The sequence below is a fragment of the Euprymna scolopes genome, chromosome 19 (assembly GCF_053919585.1).
Source record: "Euprymna scolopes isolate OS-2025 chromosome 19, ASM5391958v1, whole genome shotgun sequence".
NCBI lineage: Eukaryota > Metazoa > Mollusca > Cephalopoda > Sepiida > Sepiolidae > Euprymna > Euprymna scolopes.
The window spans coordinates 137,509,762-137,530,581 of NC_136500.1; the positions used below are offsets into that span (position 1 = coordinate 137,509,762).

At 32.4% G+C, this 20,820-nt stretch overlaps 1 protein-coding gene across 1 annotated transcript in view; it reads left to right on the forward strand.

Moving 5' to 3' along the window:
• LOC145239993 (uncharacterized) overlaps positions 1 to 20,820 on the forward strand; it is a 582,634-nt gene that overhangs the window by 108,779 nt on the left and 453,035 nt on the right. The window lies entirely within an intron of this gene.

Here is a 20,820-nt window from a genome sequence, read left to right on the forward strand (position 1 = left end):
TTCAAGCGTATACGGCAATTTTAAATGCTTAATTTAATTTTTGAAGTCCGGAATTTTATTGAAGGCACCTCGTTCTTTTTTATTTAAATAAATGTTTGCATTAAAAACTATAGAAGCCAGAATTTTGGTTTGTAGGTTCCATAAATTCTCGTATTCATTAAAACGCAGTGAATAGCAGTAAAATATCGCACTGTGTTATCAGACATACACCGTAGAAAAAGATAAACGGAATACGACTGAGTTGTTATTAAATAATTATTATTCATTTCTTATTTTGATCCACAATTAATAAAGAAATACTTATTAATCATTAATATTGAATCATAAAACGCAATTAATTTTTATACAATTTTATTTGATTAACTTTTGTTAAAATTAGATTTATTTAGTTTTAATGATAGCCATTTTTTATTCAATGACTGTCAATTATTTCTGTGTTTTTATTTTGTGTCGTTTTGGACCGCACAAAATTCGCATTCATTTTTATTGTTTGCGTTAATTTCTTTTTATTTGTTACACTAGCCTGGGTGTCTGGCGTTGCCCGGGTGTTTGAAGGTGTGTGCTGAGCCCCCCCCCAAAAAAAGTGTCAGTAGGCAGGTAGGAAGTCCGGCAGGATCGAACCCGTACCGTGAACGAGGAAAAGAACATGAAAAACAGAAAAAATAAGTGACGAGCTGTGGCTTCCGCCGTCAAAGCGGAAGTAACAAATGTTTAAATTAAGGCTGATCAATCGGCGAAAAAAAGCGACCTCTCCCTGCAGATAAGTGCCGAGTTGAGGGTGGAGAAATGATTGTTTTAGTCAATTTTTCAATATTTGTCATCCAATGATTTGAGCTTCAAAACGCTTCCAATTTCTTGAAAATCCGTCGCCTCTGTCGAAAGTTTTAGGCATACATACCTACATACATACATTTAAACAGGTGAGATTTATATTATAGATTCCTGGTTTTAGTAATGCAACTATTACAAACTAGATGGGTCGTTCTGATAGTAAATTATCCTATTTCTTTAACTAAAAAATTGAAGAGTTATGAAGACGAGGGCGGTACTATTAAAACGAACGATGTTTTTGTGAACCAGAATTTACTTTTCTACATAGTTTTCATCATTCTCAATGCACTGTTACCATGTATCCAATTACGCATTTCTGCTTCAAACGCACGTTCACGACGGGTGTTTGCTCTCTTAGAGTCCCGCACCGTAAATACCTACAACAAAGAGATAACATTTTCAGGTCATGAATGCATAAGTTTAGCCATCTTACCAATAGAATTTGCAATCCCTCTCTGATCCAATTCGGCGGAATAAAAGTAGGAGGCATTACCTTTGGGACCGGATCTATTTTTGCAGTTGTTTTACAGTACAAATTAAAACGTGAAAGGTTGCGAGTTTTTCTCTGCTTTACATTTATTTTCATGGTAAGTATTGGATCTCTGTTTACACCCAAAAACATTTATTGCGAGAACTCTTCTATAAACCACCAAAATAGTATTTATTTATTCTTCCCTATATCTAAATTCAAACGACATTGCCTAGTTAAGAACGTTCAATATTTGAAATACATTACCACAGGACGATATACATCAAAGCTACTTACGCATATGCTATTGACCAAGTCGGTAGCAAGTGCTACGTGACAATCAAAAAATAAGAAGGACATTTTTTTTAAAAAGCACGTGACAGAGAATAGTGGAATGACTTTTAAGCACATGTCGACACGACAGAGTTTTTCTAAGTACGTGGCGGCACGACAGAAACTTTTAAACAAGATGCAACACTAATTTTATCTTCCGAAGTTTTAAACAAGATTTTTTGGCAACCTTAAACAGTGGGAAAAATTACCGACGAAACAACAGGTTATAGCTGCAGGCTAAGCACCTGTTAATTGACTCAGAGGAGAAAATCAAAAATGTGAATATATTGTTGTTTGCTTGGAAATATGTGTCAGGTGGCTGTGTATAGAAACGACCGGTAATAAATGTGCTTTCTTTCAACTGAAGAAAAATACTCGTATCGGTTTTTTGCCTTTTTTTTTTTTTTACAGACTGTTACGCACAACGCCGAGTGCAACGAATATTATACACATTAACGTTTCATTTAGCTTGTAAACAATGTGGTTACTTTCACATTCAATGTCAGCAAATATGAGATGCCTTCAATGTTTCCATACTTTTTTTTTATACAGGTAATAACATTTGTCGTAGATTATTAAAAATTGAGTATGAGATGACTGATCAATTTTATTATTTCAGGTTCAAATATACAGCTACACCCAACTAAAGCCTGAGTGTCACAGCTGGTGAATTTCAAAAATGCAATCTGTATACGTGGACATTTAAGAAAAAGGATATGCAATAAAATTTAGTTTTAAATGTCGAAAAATCTCACCGAAATATATGGAATGCTTCAGACTGCTTTTGGACTATCTTGCTTGAATCGAGCATCAGTCTTTCAGTGGCGTAAGAGATTCAGGGAAAACAGAGAGTCTGTGAGGCATGATGAGATGTGTGAGAGGCCTAAAGATGGCAGAACACCAGAGATAATTGGCCAAATAAATGATATAATAGATAAAGATCGTCGTGTGTCTACAGACACAACAAGTGCACAGTTTGTTGTCAGTTTGGTAACTGAAGAGTCAATTAATAGCGAGGAACTGAAGATGTGGAAGATTGGCGCGAAGTTTGTCTCAAGTGTGCTCCATCTATGCCACGGTCTATTGACGAAGATTTATTATTAGGAACGGTGTAAGTGCATTGCAGGCGGAGAAGATTACTTAGAATAGGACTAGAGTTTCATGTATATACTATCAATAAAAGTGCCCGTACGAAAAAAAGGCGGGGAACTTGTTTATGTTACCTTGTACTTATCGAGCATATAAGTTGCATTTCCGCAAGATTGTTATTGTTATTAAAGCTGGATTTCATGATCAGTCAGTTGATGGCAGTGTGTAGAGATGATATCCACAATGTTATTCATCATCATCATCATCATCATCATCATCATCATCATCATCATCATCATCATCATCATCATCATCACCACCACCACCACCACCACCATCATCATCACCATCAGCATCATCATGAGAAAATCTAACACAGCTAAAAGTAAAAAAAATGACTTTTCAGATACATTTTTTCTAATGTAATTAACATCGTGACTTTTTTTTGTGCTCAGTTCGTCTGAGTCGACAGTTTTGCCCTCTGACTGCCGCAGATTTATATTCTCCGTTTTCTAATTAACACCTTTTAACACTTTCTCTCATATTGGTTTTTGAAGGCGTTAAGAAAATCTGCTTCTGAGCTTTAAAAAGTTAAAAAGTTTTTTTTAAAAAAACAAGAGAAAGTGAATCAAATTTCACATAAAGATTTAGATCGATACATTATGGGATCTCTGATTGGTCAAACCAGATCACGTGTCTGGGAAAATACCAGAAGTTTATATTTTGAAATAGAGTTCAGCATTGTATGGTGTCTAGTACTTTTGTAATAAGTATTTCGATAAACTTACCTGAATAGCCAATCTATTATTATTATTATTATTATTAGTAGTAGTAGTAGTAGTAGTAGTATTAGAAGTATTATTATTATTGTTATTGTTATTATTATTATTGTTATTATTATTATTTTTATTGTTATTGTTATTATAACAATAATAATAATAATAATACATAATAATAATATAATAATAATAATAATATAATAATATATATAATATAATAATAATAATAATTATTATTATTATATTATAATAACAATAATAATAATAATAATAATAATAATAATAATAATCCTTCAAAGAACCTATGATCGATTCTTCAAGTAAAAAGCGGGAATTTTAAATCGGTTTACAGTCCAAATGAATTCACATAGTGAGATGTTCATGTATCCCCGGTTCATCCACTCAAACCGCATGAATTCTTAAATAGTTGCAGTGGCACACATGAAACCTAAACGAAGCCAGCAAGGATTTGGATAATAATGTCGATACATTAAGAAAATAGATCCATCGATTTCAAAGTGGCAAAAAAAAAAAGACGTGAGTCACAAAAGCGCACTCCGAACTTTTAGGAACGAAACATCAAAAGAGACTGGAAAAAGTTAATTGCGAATGGTGATGAGTAAGTAGATAAATAAATGCTGGAGCATAAAATGGTGTTCGTTATATTGGTTGCACTCCTGTCGTCGTATCTCTTCAACAGTTTTTATTTTTTAGTTGAAAATTAAAAAAAAAATATATCGCGAATATCGAATCGGCGAACCTTTTTAGAAAATTCATGTGAGAATTATTTCCTTACAATACAACAGACACTACACTATATTCTAAAAGAGAAAAAGGAGAACTGGGATCACTCGGTGATTTTTAATATACACGAACCTATCCATTAATGCAAACGGCTCGAAGTTCAGTCTTGATATACATGCAAGTAAGTTAATGTTCCTAATTGATTTTTATAATCACATTATTAAAATTATTAAAAACGCCAAAATTAAAGGGAGATAATGAAAAATAATGTAAAAATAAAAAAAATCACAAATGATTATGTACAAAGATGGTTTTTTTTTTTACACAGTGATCATCACTTATCAATGCCAGGAAGCCACTCAGTGATAAGGGTTATTGCAAGTACATTACGTTAGTGTGGAGATTTGATGAAGTGTTTACTTAAGGGGGCGGTTCATTAGGAATTTGTTAACGTTGGACTTGAAGACATCAAAGTTGTACCCTGTATATCATAGTCCGAGTCTGTAGACTTAAAATTGACAGAGTTATTACGTAGAGAAATGTACACAGACAAACAGACACACAGACACACAGATGCACAGACACGTTCACGTTTATAGATACACTAGCATTTCAGCCAGGCGTTGCCCGGCGTTGTGTATGTTGAGCAAAAAAAAAAAAAATTAGTGGTAGTAGGAATGCAGACTCGAACCCGTAATGCAAAGGAGGAAAAGAACGAGGGAAAAAACCTGACGTCTTTTCTGTCACGACCAACGCCAAACCGGAAGTGACGTAGGTTTAAATAAGGGTAGACAATCGAAAGGACAGGATGACTTTAAAAAATATCGACGAAAAAAGCGAACCCCATGTAGAAAAGTGGTCAGTTGAAGGTGGAGATATTAATGTTTTTAGCCAATTTGTCGATATTTGTCGTCTGAAAGGCCAAACTTCAAAACGGTATTAATCTTGGAAAAATTCGTTGCCTCTGTCGAAAGTTTTAGACAGACATGCAAACATACATACATACATTTATATATTGGTAACTAAAATTTTTCGAGCCACACCGATTAAAAAGCTTGCCCTATCTCTGAATACCCTTTATGTAAAAATACAAATGTTTAGACCAAAAGTTGTATGAGTAATTTGGTAGAGACGACAGAGGTCCATTTTTTTTTAAATCTTTGACGCCTATGATGACCCCTTAACATTTATTATTTTGGGCTCAAATTGAGTTATTAAGTTCGATCCACGTTCAAGGAACGTATATCTAAATTTCAAGTGTTTAGGCCCCAAATTGTCGGAGGAGTTTGGTAGAGTTCTCAAAGGTCAAATCGTTGAACTTCGACTCCTTACCAGTTAAATTTTGGCCGAACATAGATTACGAAGATTTTCTCAAATCTCAGTACCCTGTATATCAAATTTCGAGTCTGTAGACTAAAAATTGACAAAGTTATTGCGTATGTAAATGTACACAGACACACAGAGAGGCACACATATACGTTCACTTTTAAAAACGAAAAAAAAAGTCAATTTTTTTAAACTTTTACCTCTATTATGACCCCTAATCATGTATTATTTAATGATCTAATAAAGTTATTAAGTTAGGTCGATGTTCGAACAACCTATATCTAAAATTTCAAGTCTTTGGATCCTAAATTGTCGGAGGAGTTTGGTAGAGTTCACAAAGGTCAAATCGTTTAACTTTGACCCCTTAACAGACAAATTTCTGGCCGAAAACCGATCACATTGATTTCAACTAGTCTCAGTACCATGTATATCAAATTTTGAGTCTGTAGACTAAAAATTGACAGAGTTATTGCGTAGGGAAATATACACAGACAAACAGACACACAGACACACAGACACGTTCACTTTTATAGATATATAGATTTACTGACTCTTCACACGTTACCGCCGGCTAATAACGTGTCTCTACTCTTATAGCTCTCCGTCTGTCCTTTACTCCGTAGGTGCTTGTTTATATCAGCTGCCGATTTACCTGGACTGGGAGCTCACATAAATACCTCATTCATGAATTGTTACATACGTTACTCGAAATCATAGTACTTTATCTTTCATTAACCTGGGATTTATCTTCTTTTGAGTGTCGATGAATCGTTTACCCGGCATAATTACGCAAATCTTTCTCATGGTGGCGGACGACACAACGTCGGGCCGATTAGCTAATTGCACTGATAGGATCTACGCAAAGATTGACCAGGATGTCCACCACGTCGAGAAGGATTCCAGAGATCACAGAGAAACACAAAACACCCGATGATAATTGTCTGGTCGTCTTTTGGTATCATTGTAGATGCACGTGCTTATTTATAAGACATACCGCAGATTGTTTCAACGTGGGAGATTTTATCCTACGAGATTTATGCGTGTTCTTTATTTGCGTTTTTTTTCCACGTGATTTAGTCAACATTGAATTTTACACATACACACACATACATATGCAAGAGGAATATATATATATATATATATATATATACATATATATATATATATATATATATATATATATAAGTGAACGTGTATGTGTATCTGTCTGTCTGTGTATCCATCTGTGTGTCTGTGTGTGTACATTTCCCTACGCAATAAATCTGTCAATTTTTTGTCTACAGACTCGAAATTTGATATACAGGGTACTGAGATTTGGGAACGTTCTAGGTTCAATACTTGGCTTGGGAGAGATACTAGTCTAGCGGCAATGATGAGTTGTGATAGAACGAAACAGGACTGCATGTCGATGACTACAAATATATTTTAAGCCCCCTTCTTTGGGTAGAGCACTGTCGTAAATAATCTCACCCGCTACTTAATTGGCTTAAAATGCGAAGCTCGTTGTTTGTTTGTTTACGAACAGGCGATTTGAGCACTATAAAAGTGGTGGCGGGTGTCTATTTAAATAGACATTCCGACGAGTTATTTACGGGAGTCGATTCCATGGTCGAACGGGAGAACTGTCGACTGTCAACACGACGGTTCTAGGTTAAATCCTTAGCTTGGGAGAGATGCTAGTTTAGCGGCACTGATGAGTTATGATACAACGAAACAGGACTGTATGTCGATGACTACAAATATATATATATATATATATATATATATATATATATATATATATATAAAGATAGAAATAGATAGACAAATATATATATATATATGTATATATATATATATATATATACGATTATATATATTAAATTATGAAATACATATGGCCAATAATCGCCATATATATTTTATAACTTACTAACTAGCTCTACCTACGTATTGAGCACTGTTGAAGTAAATACTTACAGTTTACACATGAATTTATACTTTCGTATAATAATCTTTTGTGAGTAAATGAAGTAGATTTATATATATATATATATATATATATATATATATATATATATAACTGAGAATATATGTGTGTGAAAATACTTCTCAAATTAGATACTCAACGAATGCTTGATCTACAGACTTGAAAATTGGTATATAGAATATTCAGACATGTGAAAAACTTTTTGATCGGTTTGATGGTTTGATGGGTGTAAAGGGGTTAAAATTGAATAACTGGTACGTAGGAGTATTTCACAAATGCGCATTCGTGAATCGTTCAAACGACAGATTCATAATGTTTAGTATTAAAAGGTTTGAAAAATATTTTAAAGCCGTGTAAAGCTGGTTATATGGCTATCGTTCTTGACTCACTGTCATTAGGATAATCTTTTGAACTCAGCTCGAGTATTTTTTTACTTACAACATGTGAACTGTTTAGGAAAAACATAATAAGTGTCCGTATTTTTTACAGGAATTTTACAGTAGATTTATCACCGGGAAACGCTACATCTTCTAGTACAACACATAAGATTATATATATATATATATATATATATTTATATATATATATATATATATTATATATATAATATATATATATATATAAATATATTATATATAATATATATATATATTATATAAATATATAAATATATTATATATAATATATATATTATATATATAATATATATATTATGTATATACATATTATATATATACATATATATATTATAGATAGATATATAGATATATATATATATTATATATAGATATATAAATATATATATATATATTATATTATATATATTATATATATTATATATAGATATTATATATAGATATTATATAAATAAATAATATATATAGAGATATAATATATATATATATATATATTATATACATATTATATATATATATATACATGGAGAGAGAGAGAGAGAGAGGGAGAGAGAGAAGGGTTTTTTTATTTATTTTACAAGAAAATACAACTTTGTTATATAAATAGCTCGTGGAATCGCATTCATCTGCAAAAAATCCTCTAATTTTCATATTATTTTAAACAGTCGTTTTGATTAATTTCCTTTAAGTTTTTTCGGTTTTCTTAAGAGATGATCATCTTTAGTTTACTATTACCTGTGATTATATTCATGCAGATATTCTTGCGTAATATTTGCGTAAAAAGCTTATAGTAAACGCAAACCTCTTTTCATATATATTTGTGTATGCATATATATATATTTATATATATATATATATATATATGGTGTGTGTGTGTGTGTCTGTGGGTATGTGTTTAGAACAGAATTGTCTACTAAATTCTCTATCAATTGTTGGTTTACAGACATGAAACTTAATATAAAGGGTTTTCAAACCTATGTTAAACTTTATATTTCGGGTTTAGCCGGGAAGAATTAGTGCAAAAATGTGAAAATAAAAAGAAATAGAATTTGCGGCATTACGAATAGGTTAATTCTTTTATTTCTAGCCTTGCAGCAAACATGTTTACATAGCAAAGTAAAAAGTAAATCGTAAGCTAAGCGTTTTGGTTTCGATTTTAGGTGGTGGCGAATCATTTGTTTTTTTTTTGTTTTGTTTTTTTAAATTATTTCTATATATTGTCTAATATTAATCTGCATTAATCAAACGTATCTTATAACAGGGAAACGCCGGGTGTCCCAATATATATATATATATATATATATATATATATATATATATATATATATATATATATATATATATATATATAATATATTTGTAGTCATCGACATATAGTCCTGTTTCGTTGTATCACAACTCATCAGTGCCGCTAAGACTAGCACCTCTCCCAAGCCAAGGATCGAACCTAGAACTGTCGTATCGACAGTCGGCAGCTCTATCTCTCGACCACTGAAGCGACGCCGGCAGATAACTCGCCCGGATATCTAGTTAAACAAACATCCGTCCCCTACTTCTACAGTTCTGTAACCACCTGTTCGTAAACAAACCGTGAGCTTAGCATTTTTTAGCCAAATAAGTAGCTAGTTAGAATTATTTACCACAGTGCTCTACCCAAATCGGGGGGGGGGTTAAAATAAATTTGTAGTCATCGACATACAGTCCTGTTTCGTTCTATCACAACTCATTATATATATATATATATATATATATATATATATATATACATATATATATATATATATATATAATTCATTTAATCACATAAATTATTATATGAATGTATAGATTTATGCGTAAACTTTAAGTATTTACTTCAACAATGCTCAATACGTAGGTAGAGCTAGGTAGTAAGTTATAAATATATAAGCTACACAGAATATTCCGCGCTTCATCCACACTAGGATTCATCAGGCTTATACGAGGATTGGTGTGGTAGGAAATAAAAAGCTGATTGGCTAACTAAAAACTTAACAGAAGTGCTTATATAAAAACGCGAGAAAACAAAAAAATCCACGCATACGCCTAATGAATCCCAGCGTGGATGAAACGGGAAATATTCTGTGTAGCTTAATTGTCATATATATTTATAACTTATTGTATATATATATATATATATATATATATATATATATATATATATATATATATTCATCCACATACATTACTGTTTCACAGCTCATCATAGCGGCTAGAAAGGAAACTGTCTAAAGTCAGGATCGAAACCTGACCGCACAAATGACAGTCAAGGATTCTCACCATTACGCTATATGGCTGCTGCTGCTGCTGCTGAGTGGCTAATGCATTTAACAATGTTTAGTTTTGACATCATTCAAATGTCTCCGCTCGATTTGTTTACACAAACAGCGTCGCTTTATACGCAAATGACAGTTTGTATATGATTTCCAGAAAGGCTCAACCCAAGATAGGGAGCATTGCACTGATAGATCAGACTCCTTAGTGGTTAATCCAAGGATTGGATCCCTGACTATCAAGCGGATAGCGTCAGCTCAGATAAAACGTTTACCTCCAGCATCCTTCCTAGTGACATGGTTACAAGGATAGACATAGAAAAAGAAAATTTCCAACATCTCTGGCGACTGTTCGCGCAAAATACTGCCAACCTAGAATACAACTTTTTCTTCTCCCTTTGTCATAAAAATCACTCATTAAAAAATGAGGACTGAGGGACAAATAAAGAGAAGTGAAAGTAACGGGAGCTGCCGATAACGCATCCACAATTCGTTCTCTACTCTATTTTAAAAAAAATATTATTAAGTATTGTACTTAATAAAAGTCCAATTTGCGTGTTTAAGGGAAAATATGGTGATAGATTCTCCTCTCCTGAACTTAAAATGAATACAATTGCCTAATCTATTCATGCAATCAACTTGATAGATATAATAAACAACATTTATGGACGAGAGAGAGGCTATAATTAAAAAAAACAATCAAAACATAAAATTCTAAATTAAGTAATACATCTATATCAAAAACCCTTGTAAATGCAAACTGTTGAAAAGAAATTAGCTTTAAAAACATCAGCGTTCCGAAGACATTTTTTAATTAACCGTTAAACAAAAACGGTGATTGTATTCTGAACTTAGGCTAGTGACGTTTTAAGGAATTGCAAGATTAAAGGAAAGTGAGGGGTCAGTAAAGAAAATATCATTGAGTCTATGCTATCTTTAAGATCAACTTGGTAGATGTAATAAATAACATTTATGGACGAGAAAAGCTATTATTAAATAAAACAATAAAAAAAATAAAAATATAAATCAAATACTGAAATAAAATGTAGTTATTAACATTTGAATCTAAAAAACATAAAAATTAAAATTAATATAGCAACGACTTATCTCGAAAAGAGTTCCATCTCCAAAATGCAAATTGTTGCAAGGAAATTAGCTTTAAAAACATCAGCGTTCCAAAGACATTTTATTTTTTTTATTAACTGTTAAACAAAAACGTGATTGTATTTTGAACATTGGCTAGTGACGTTTTAAGAAATTGCGAGATAAAAGGAAAGCAGGGGGGGGTCAAAGAAAATGGTCGTTTGCCGATTGTCAATTGGCAAATAGTAAGACAAGCAAGTACATGTTAGACTTCCAAATGATCAGTTTGTAGACGGCGGAAAATTTCAAAAACAGGGTGTACTAGGAAAGAAACCTAGATGATCATTAAAATCCTTAATATCCTTAATATCTATTAAATTGTAGTAGATATTAGCGAACAACTGCGTGCACAAGATAAACTTTATTTTATAATAGCGATACATAAATAATTTTTAAAATAACAATAACAATAGAAAATAAATAAATGAAATAAAATAAAATATTCATACACTAAACAATTATGAATAAAACTAACATAAGATCCGAAATATAAACCAAAGCACACAATACCACATTTGATTACGCCTAGGTTGAAAGTAGCTCAGCTTTCTACACAAAGGATATCTACCCTTCTCATAAAACACACGCAGGGAAATGTAAACCTGAGGTCAATTGTATCTTTGTCTTGTAAATTCCCGACCATTGGATGATTAGGATGGGCGCATTTACAGATAAGAAACTGATTGGCTGACAGGAAATCCAATACCATGTGCTTATATAAAAAGGCGCGATAACTGACGAATTCTCACGAAGATGAAACGCGGAATATTCTGTGTAACTTATATTGCAATATATATTTGCATAACTTACAATATATATATATATATATATATATATATATATATATATAATGTAACTCTTGGTTCGTTCGCAAGTAATAGTCTAAAGAACCACTGGACGGATGGCTTCCACGTTTTGGTATATGTTTACTATACCAATGTGTGTTTTTATATATTTCTTTTTAATTATAACATTATAATTAATTATTCTATAATAAATACAGTGATGATCATATTTATTGGCACGGTAAAATAAAAGTTTAATTTTGTCTAATAAATTCTAAAAAAGGGATTAAATTAAAGAAAATAACAAAGTATATTATGTATTTTTAACTGGCCTTTCCGATGCAGCAATCGGATTTTAGAAAAAATAAATAACAAAGGAACAACAAACATAATTGCAAAAAACCCTTGTTCAAAATTATTGGCACGGCTTTGTTTTTCTTTTAGTATTAGTATAATATCAATCAATTTCCGGTTTACGTGCTTTCTGAACTTTTTTATAGCCATATTATGCTTGTTTAACGCTAATTCAGTGAATAATTTTTTCAGATAATTTTTAGATAGCGATTTATTTAAACTATTATAAGTGACTAAATTATAATTTTCAATCGCCATGGTTAAAACTAAGGAATACAGCGAAGACGTCAGGAAGCTTGTTGTAGCATGCCATACCAATGGGGAGGGCTATGATAAGATTTCAAAGAAGCTAAACCTTCCCAAATCCACTGTTAGAGCCATAATAAACAAGTTCAAATCGCAAGGCCACGTTATGAGTTTAGAGGGTAGAGGGAGAAAAAGGATTCTTTCCCCAAGAGATGAACGGAAAATTGTTCGACAAGTAAAACAAAACCCAAGGATCTCTGTTGGGGAGATTGTTGATGAACAGAGCACCTCTGGAGTGAATGTATCTCGACATACAGTTGGTAGAGTTTTGAAGAGAGCTGGTTTAAAAGCATGTCGTCCGAGAAAGACTCCCTTATTGAAGCCTATGTACCTGAAAGCAAGGCTAGCCTTTGCAAAACGTCATATTGATAAAGATGTTGCATTCTGGAAACGTGTTCTATGGACTGACGAAACGAAAATAGAGTCATTTGGCCATAATAAAGTGTCTTATATTTACAGAAAATCTGGCGAAGCTTTCCTGCCTAAGAACACCATACCCACAGTGAAGCACGGTGGAGGCAGTTTGATGTTTTTGGGATCCTTTGCTGCCTCTGGACCAGGGCGACTTGTTAAGGTCACAGGTAGCATAAAAAAGGAAGATTATGTTAAAATATTGGATGAAAACCTGAAAGACTCTGCTAAAGAGCTCTCACTTGGACGTCGTTGGTGGTTCATGCAAGATAATGACCCAAAGCATTCGACTAAACTGACTAAGAAATGGCTTGAGGACAATCATATTAATGTTTTGGAGTGGCCATCACAAAGCCCAGACCTTAATCCAATTGAAAATTTATGGAGAACATTAAAATTGAGGGTAATGCAAAGGAAGCCTAAGAATCTTATTCAATTGGAGGATTATTGTCAGGAAGAGTGGGCTAAAATTACTACTGAAGAGTGCAACAACTTGGTTGTAAACTATGAAAAGCGACTGAGGAAGGTAATCAAGGTCAAAGGCTATACAATTGATTATTAAATAAATCATGCCAATAATTTTGAACAAGGGTTTTTTGCAATTATGTTTGTTGTTCCTTTGTTATTTATTTTTCTAAAATCCGATCGCTGCATCGGAAAGGCCAGTTAAAAATACATAATATACTTTGTTATTTTCTTTAATTTAATCTCTTTTTTAGAATTTATTAGACAAAATTAAACTTTTATTTTACCGTGCCAATAAATATGATCATCACTGTATGTGTTTTTCTTTGTACCGATAGGCCATTTTTATTTAGGAACAATTATTTATTACCTCTTCCCGTCACCTGACCAGTGTTTCCAATTTAGCGGTTTTCCTGCAAGATCTGGAGATTTCGTTTGCAATCTAGCGGAGCATTCTAGAAAATCTGGAGATATTTGGCACCCACACACCCGCAATTTTAGATTTAAAAATAAAGAAAAGCGTTTGAAAATACTTTAAAACATAAAATACACTCATTCATGTAAGTAAAAAAAATAGCATTTATTGCCTTTAGTAACAATTATTTATTGACTATTTGTTTTGTTTTCCACCTTTGTTTTCGGCTAACCATTCGTAAATCTCGCTATTTCCAAGTACATGTTAGGTGGGAGGGGCATCCCAACATCCGAAGTTTAGTTTAAAATACGATCTAAGCAACCCCGCTTAATTTAGAAGTATTTAGTCGAAAATTGTAAAAAGCAAGAAACAACAGCAAAAAAACTCATGCCAATACAGTAGAATTTAGTTATCTACCAACCTAAATACTTTTAACATGCTAAAACAAAACTTTTCGGTTTTTTTTATTTTTCTAATTTCAAAATATGTTGCACCATTATTGTGATGTTTAATTTGCAGTATATTTCAATTTAACTTTTATTATAAAAAGTTTGAGTTTATGATTTGTTTCTTGCAAAAAAAACCCTCTCTGAAAAACAGGTAAAACTAGCTGATAAAATATGTAAGCCTTCTGAGGAACTAACCGCTTCAATATAATTCCAGAAACATATAGTGAGAAAACACGGAGCATTTTATATATTTAATATACTGTATTTATAATTTTTTATGGTATGAAGTTAAAATATGGAGTTTGGGGGGGGTGAATTAGCAATTTTTGAAAATTTCAGACAATAAAAGTTAAAAATCTAGCGATTTGCTGGAGATCTCTTTCTTCTGATCTCGCGTTTTTTTTTTTTTTTTAATCTCAGTTTCCATATTTTAGTCTCACTACTATAGGCTTAATGCAATCAGAACGTGTTTACAATATCGGTAAATTTACAATGGGTTTAATCACATGATTATTGATAATGTAACCATGTGATTGAAATTTAATTTAAATTAACCACACGTGGTCGCTTTCCTATCAAATATTCATCGAAAAATGGTAGGTACAGACAAAAGGAATGCCGACGCTCAAAGTGTATAAACATTTTAACCCCTTCGTTTGCTTAAAAATTCACCAAAAATCAGGAAATTAACCAATTTTAATGACAATTTCAGTATTTATCAAATAATAATTGCAGAATATAATGAACTATTTTTTTTTACTGAACTCTTAGTGAAAATGTTTAAACAACAATACCTTTACTAAAATTATGGTTTTCAGAAGTAAATAAGAAGACGCAAGAATTTATTTTTGCTTTTTTTTATATGAATAAAGCATCGTAATTTCAAACAATTCTTTTTACAGGAACATTACGAAAAAATCCCCTAAAGTCCGTATTAATGAATTCGATATAACGCGAAGAAAAATTAATTTCTCGCATACTATTCAGGAAATTAAATATTCAATTAGATTCCTATTTCATTATATATTTAGGGTGAAATGAGTTTAGGAATTTATAGCCCAACCTAAATAGTTTTTTTTTGCTTAAAAAATAGCATTAATACAGTAGGTTATTTAAAATTTGCAAAGAATCCTCTGCTTTACGGTTGTTGTAAAAATGGAACGTACATTTGAATTTCGTTCCCTTTTAAATTTTTCTGTTTATTTTGTGAACATCTGTTTAAAAAAATAATTTGTAATTCTCTTGAAAAAAAGAATCAAACATTTCTCTACTTTCACCTAACTATTTACAGTGTTCATGTAAAGCATTCGTCTGTTCTTTTTATCATAAAAATTCCGTTTTCAAAGAGAAATGTTTGCTGCCAAATTTCTTTTTTAAAACAAAGTTCAAGGTTCCCTGATAAAAAAACTTTCACCTAACAATTTATGGCAAACAATTAATCTTTTTGGGGGAAGAAATAACAACTTTTATTGATTAAAAAAAAGCAAAAAATAATAAAAGTAAATAAACGAACAAAATGCAATTTTTCTTGAGGAATGTGTTCCATTTTAACAAAATCTCAGCGATTATTGATCAGAATTTTACAAATGAAATCTCGTTGGGAAAGTAATGACCTTAATTGTGTAGAGGGTTATGTGACATTTGCCATTGTCGCCCATGAAGGGAATCACCCATCATCCGAAGCAAATTGTTGGCATTTTTTACATACATAAAATGTTTCAATCATAGTTATTTGTTTTCCTAGTTTTGCATATGAATTACAAAATATTTGATATTTCTCCAAAGCACTTTGCCTTGGTGGAGTGGAGATTAAAACTTACTCGAATTATTTTAGAGGATCTGCAATAACAGCAAGGGGAGACTGACTTCAAATATGTGTCATATGTTATATCTCCTTCTTTGGTTTATATAGATAAAGTAAATTTCAGTGTATAAGTATTATTTGATATTAGAGATACTCATAGTCGTACCCTGTTTCCAAGAGATATATAACATATGAGAAATATTAGGAATCAAGTCTCCCCTTGCTGTTATTTCAGATGATTTGAAAAAATACCATCCAGTTTTTTCTCCCTCTATCAAGGCCAGTGGTTTTGTATGTATATATATATATATATATATATATATATATATATATATATATATATATATATATATATATAAGCAGAAGTACCCGTCGTTGATTGGCTTCGAAAAGAACCTACAGAAAATGGACTGTGATGAAAGTATGATAGGTTATGAAAATGAAGGGGGTTGTAAAGAGATAAGTTTTGATAATCAAAAATTTTACCCTAAGCAAAATATGATGAAAGTAAAGATAATTCTCGCGAAAATATATTTTTTATATCAACTTTGTTTCCATTCGCAGCCAAGAGTGACCAACAAAATGATGTTTCCTTACAAAGAGAAAATGTTGTATATATAATAATATAAATATACAAGAAATAAATGTTACCATAGTCAATAAAAGTTATTTTTATGGTAGGAAAGTGCATTGGTTTGTATTTTTAATTAGTTTGTAAAAAAATAATTAATTCCCGAACCGGTTTAAAAAAAATCAAAATAGCAGCGACTTTGAAAAGGAGAGACACGTTATCAATTTGAAGGAGGGGCACCTGAGCATTCTGTGTTAACAATTTAAGAGAGTTCCGTCAACGTAAGGAATATTTATAAACATATTTTAATGTTTTCCGTTATTTTGTGCTTGATGAATATTCGTTATGGCATGTGTAGTTTATATAAAAATTCATTTAAGTAGTTATCGCCTCAAATTTCGTTTTAATTTTGGTTCGCTGAAATTATTTCAAGTAAAGGGCATTAAAAACTATTTCAAAACAAAAAAAAAACATGACCTAAACGTTTATTGACTATGGTAACATTTATTTTTGTATATATTTTTTCGGGTAGTCGTTTGTTGGCTTTTCTGCTAAACACTCTTACTAAATAATATCGACTAAATATTGAAAAACAAAGAAACAAAAACAGTTTTGAAAAATAATGAAGCTTTACTTACTGTAGTAAAAAAAAAACGAAACAGAAAAATGAGATACTAAAAAGTAAACACATAATTACTTTAGTTTTTAAAGAAGAGAATCGATATAAATATGAAAAAAATGGAGCCTTTTTCAAGCAGAACAGATTCGTTTCATTTTTACAGTATTTAACGGTGTAGTATTGCACCGTCGGAATCAGGTTTGTACTATTGTAATGTAAAGAACACGCAGAAAGGGTTGTAATCAACTGAATTCCTTCTAGTACATTGACAAAAAAAGTTTAAACGGATATATAAATAAAAATAAAAAGGTTATGTAAAAGGTTATGTAAATATTTATAAAAAGACACGATATCACGTGAGCAGAATTTTTCCTTCTTTTGACATGAAAACAAGTAACGGTCCTATTTTTATTATTTATCTATTTATCTATTTTCGAAAAAGTGCCACGCGCAAGTGGAGAAGGAAAAAAACAGAGTTATGCAAAATTTGTGTCGAGAATTGTCTAGAGTTCCGACTTTTTTTTGGGGGGGGGGGGCTTTCACTTTAATAAGAAGGTGAATTTATGAGGTGAATTTATTCGACACAATATGAAACTTAAAAAATAAATAAAAGCTAACGTGAATTAAGATTAAAGTTAAGGTGTATTTGTGGACCCTTACCCCTTCAAAAACCCTTGTTGAACTTTGTGACATATTTCCAGAAACATAATAATCAAAGTATATTTACGCAAATAGATATGAAAAGTCTTTGTTTTATTATACCATCCCTATTTAAGTTGAAACATACTTATCAAAGTATTATTAAGTACATCTATATCAAAAACCCTTGTAAATGTGGGTTGTTTTTCATTTTTTATTTCCATACTTTGGGAGTAAGTCGTGCACGCAGGCCCCACAATTTTTATGACCCACCGTTCTGCCAGATCAAACATACCCATTCCTTATCCTCGATAAACCTTTTATCATTATATGTAATCAGTTTTTTTTTAAATAGTCAACAATATAGGAACCTATGCGTGACTAGACACACACTGGACGTTCAGCTTTATATTATATATATATATATATATAAACATACATATATATACATATACATATACATGTATACATACATACATATATATACATATACATATATATATACATATATATACATATACATATATATACATATATATATACATATACATATATACATATATACATCCATACATATGTACATATATATATACATCATCATCATCATCATCATCATCATCATCATCATCATCATCATGTGCTGTCCTTCGTGTCCAAAGACGACTTCATGTGAACCATCATTCTACATATGCATACAAATATATATAAATTGTTCTTTTGGTCAAGATCAAAGTGTAATATCTGTTCTGCAGATGCTGCAAGCTATGACTAGCTATGACTAGCAAAGACCAGATGTGGGGGCAACCTCACATGCCTGACCATTAACCAGCTCCCATTTCCCACCTCTCGGGAGCTGGTCCCCTTTTTCCCTTCCCCCTCCTTTCACTCCTCACATTAAAAATCGGCCTTGTGCCTAATTTTCTCGGTGGGGGAGCAAATAAATACCATCTGTTCCGGCAGATACTGCAAGCAAAGACCATATGTGGGGGCGACTCCCCATATAAGACCTTGGTCAATGTAGGGGCAACCCTTCATACCAATTGGCATTATCCAGCTCCCCTACTCCCCGGGGAGTTGGTCCCCATTTCCCCTTCACTCTTCACATTAAAACTCGGCCTGCTGCCTTATTTGCTTGGTGGGGGAGCAAATAAATACCGCTTTTTGGTCAAGAACAAAGTGTAGTATCTGTTCTTCAGATGCTGCACTTCCATTTCTTGTTCTTCTGCGGTGACGGAGAAGTCCTTCACGACTGAGACAATTTTTTTTATTTTTGTCCCTTTTCTCCACGTTAAAAAACAACCCTGGTGTCTAACTCTGTCCCGTGGGGAGGCATTGTAAATAGGTGCATATATATATATATATAAATATATATATATATATATATATATATATATATATATATATACACATATATATATACGAGTAGCATTGTCCTGCAGGAGGAGGGTAATTGCTGATCTTGCCCCGCCTCTTAATTTTGATAGCTTTCCTTAAAAGTGAAGCATAATAGGCTCCTGTAAGTGTAGTACCCTTTTCCAGGAAAGCTGTGTTATCACTACTCCGTCCTGATTCCAGCAGACTGTGAGCATGACCTTGCCAGCGGAGGACTACACCTTTGCCTTCTTTGGAGGTGGTGAGTCCAAGTGCTTCCATTGCAATGACTGGGCTTTGGTCTCTAAGGCATAGTGATTGACCGAGGTTTTATCCTGTGTAATCAGTCTTTTGAAAAACTTTGACTCATCTTTTTGGCACATCTCCAAATTTATCCTCGAGCACTCGACGCGTTCTCCCTTCTGGAATGGTGTGAGCAACGTGGGTATACATCTGGCAGACACCTTATGTATATGCAAATGGTCATGAATGATAGTTTCCACAGACCCTGTAATAATCCTGACATCTTGGGCTATTTGCTGAATAGTATTGCGCCGATCTTTCAAAATGGCAGCCTCAACTTGACGGACCGATGCCTCATCAATGACAGAAGGGGGGCGACCAGGTCTGAGAGCTGTTTCCAGAGACTTCCGGCCATGTTTGAATTCACGATGTCAGCGTTTTACAAGGCCATATGATGGGGCATTATCACCATACGTTTCTTTAATTTGATCAAAAGTCTCCTGTGGCGTGCGTCCTTTCAAATACAAAAACCGGATCACTGCTCGACATTCAACAAGCTCCATTTCACACCTGACTCAGTTCAAACACCTGTAAAACAGAAACCACAATTAGTTCAGGAATGTCATTTACCACATAAACCATAGAGATATAAATCATTGCACATGCAAAATTTCAGCTAGATCAGACAAGTGGAAGTGGGTCAGGGGCATTACTTATTGCACGCCCCTCGTATATATATATATATTAATATTAATGAATGTTTCCTAAGTTGTCATCGCAGAAATGATTTATATTCTTAATGTTTGTTCCATCATCTCGCTGTTGATTGGCGAACACAGACTAAACAAGGAAATCAAATTTTAGAACATCGTGCCTCAAAATATCCAATAGAAAATGAAAATTGCAATCATAATTTACTTCCGTGTTTGAAATGTCTATGATGCAATCGTTACTGATGAGATACTGGTATAATCTGGAAACACAAAAAACTACAATCA